Below are 2,562 nucleotides of genomic sequence, written 5' to 3'. Positions count from 1 at the left end.
GTATGACTCACCCATCATCCTTGAGAAACCGTTCCTCAGCACCATTAAAGCAATCATCTACATTGGAACCGGAGAAGTCCACATGTACTTTCCCTCTGAGAAGGTACGCCGCTATTGAACTGACCCTAACTATATAGTTGAAGACTCTAAGCAGGTCAGGACAAGAAGAAGACAACACAACCGCAACCAGAGGAGGCAAATCATCAAGGACGGATGGGCAGACCACGAAGGAGAAGTAGTAAGGTCTGAAGACATACAGCTTGAACATACAACTTGAACAGAATTGTCCTGAGGAGACCGTAGCACCGAGTCAGGTGTGGAGAGAGAAGATAGTTATACATGAAGAGCAGGCGCCGCCGGAACCACCGACTACGCCACCCAGCGAATCCCATGACGACTGAGAAAACGGAGAGTCCCGTTCGGAGGACTTAAAAGCACCGAACGCCTTACCAAGAGGTAAACTTGGTAGTTATCTTTTTCCTTTCAATTATTTTTAAAATAGTTTGCTTAGTTAATCAGGTTCATATCATCTTGAAAAGAAAATAAAAATGTTAAGTAAGCCCCATGTGAGTATGCTTATGGCATAAAACCCATAAGTACATTCACTGTGGTGGCATAAAAATAAAATAAATATATTCCTGTCCTATAAAAATAAAATTATAAAAATAGATTTATGATCCTACCAAAGAGAGTAACATTTATTGAGGAGGCTCAACATGATAAAGGCTAGATATTTATGCTAACACTTAACTAGTTCCACAAAGCTTTGTTGTCTATTTGAGCTCCACAGAATTCAAGGATCAAAGAAGACTAGCAGACGGAGGACATCCTAATCGCTGTCAGGGTGCTGCTGACATTCAAATACACCTCCACCACTTGCTAGCTACATTAGAAGAAACTACGTCAAAATCCAGCTTGGGGGATAGCACCCCCATTTATCCAGCTAAGTATTCTACTCATGTTTATACTTTACTCTAATAATAAAAAGATACATAATCATAGAAACCCAAATAAAGATTTTGTACTTATATATATCTTTGCTTTGTTTGCTAAATAAATAAATAAATAAAATTTGCTATGAACCCTCATGATAAGATCTCACATGGAAATGATGAATAGTTGCTCTGCCATGACTAGTTCTTAAAATTGAAATCTCTCTCATGTTTAGGCATGACTGATATTAATTAAGATTTGCTCTAAACCTGAACTTGTGGGGAGAGTACTTGATCTAAAGTCTAAGTCGTTAACGGATACGATATGGGAAGGTTGAGCTGCTGTTTATCTGTTCCTAGAGATGCTAGAATTCTGGAGAATTTTCTCTTTGAAAATCTTTAAAATGTTGCATGATGAGTTCCTGTATGATGAGAGTTTAAATTCCTACCACAGCCATATATACATGCTTGCTAGACTTTGAGCCACATATTTACTTTTTACTGCTTATGAGCATTGAGTGTGGTCAAGCTGTGTAGACCCTTAGGAGCATGTCATGTGGTTAAAATCAAGATTCACTTGCACCTTCACTCATACATGTTGCTTCTACTCCGGAAGTACGCATCTACATATATCCATCTATTTCCATCTCTAGAGTCACCCAAAAATATTCTACTCCTAATCCGGGAGAGAATAGCCAAAAATATTTCTATTTTTCCCCTTTGAAATAAATGCTCAAGTTATCTTGGTTACTACCACTTGCTATATTATTTCAGGAGATGAGTGCTCTAAAAAAAAGAAAAAAAAAAGAAGAGAGAAAAAAATAAATACGAGGAAATAAAAAGGGGCAAGTGCCCGGAACCTCGAAAGAAAAGAAAAGAAAAAGTGAGACGAGAGGTAAAAATGGACAAGTGTCCGACAGTAGAATTAGGGGTACAAGATACCCACCTGAGAGAAAAGAAAAAGAAAATATAGAGCATCTCATTCTCCCCAAAAGTTTCAAAAGAGCAAGGAAGGTATGTATCCCCTCAAAAGAGCACAAGTAGAATTAGACTTTCACCATTGTTAGCACCATCATCACCATTGTTATCACCATTCATTCGCCACACATACACATCTTGATTTGACTTATTGACTTGTTCTTCTGGATCCATGGTTTGACTATGCAATAAATGTCTTGTAAGTATGTATTAGCTGTCTCCCACCTATGAGCTCCAGATATCAAAACCTTATTAGAGTAGGGTGAGAGAGAAGGCAATGTCACTATGCCTTATACCACAAATACCACATACTTTGAGAGAAGGCATATACCATCACTATCTTGGTAAGGATCCAGAAATACCACAAAAGAGAGATCTGAGAGAGTCATACAAGGAATCTCTGAGTTTTATTTGAAAATCTGCAAAAACTCCAGAGCTTTAGTTAATCGAAGAACAAGAGACATGGTGCTTGACTAGACCGTTCTATCTTTTAACTGCTCAAGACACATGTGACGGTTGCAAGCCCCATGGTGGAAGGTACAATGGGTAAGTTTAAATCTTAACAGTTTACCCTAACCCAGAGATGAGATCTTGTTTGAACGCATGTGTACCTTTAAAAGCATGAAACCACTGCAGAAACTCTTAAGTCCAT

The sequence above is a fragment of the Sorghum bicolor genome, chromosome 9, assembly GCF_000003195.3.
Source record: "Sorghum bicolor cultivar BTx623 chromosome 9, Sorghum_bicolor_NCBIv3, whole genome shotgun sequence".
Taxonomy (NCBI): domain Eukaryota; kingdom Viridiplantae; phylum Streptophyta; class Magnoliopsida; order Poales; family Poaceae; genus Sorghum; species Sorghum bicolor.
The sequence above is the reverse complement of the archived record's forward strand: the minus strand, read 5'-3'. Positions refer to the sequence as shown.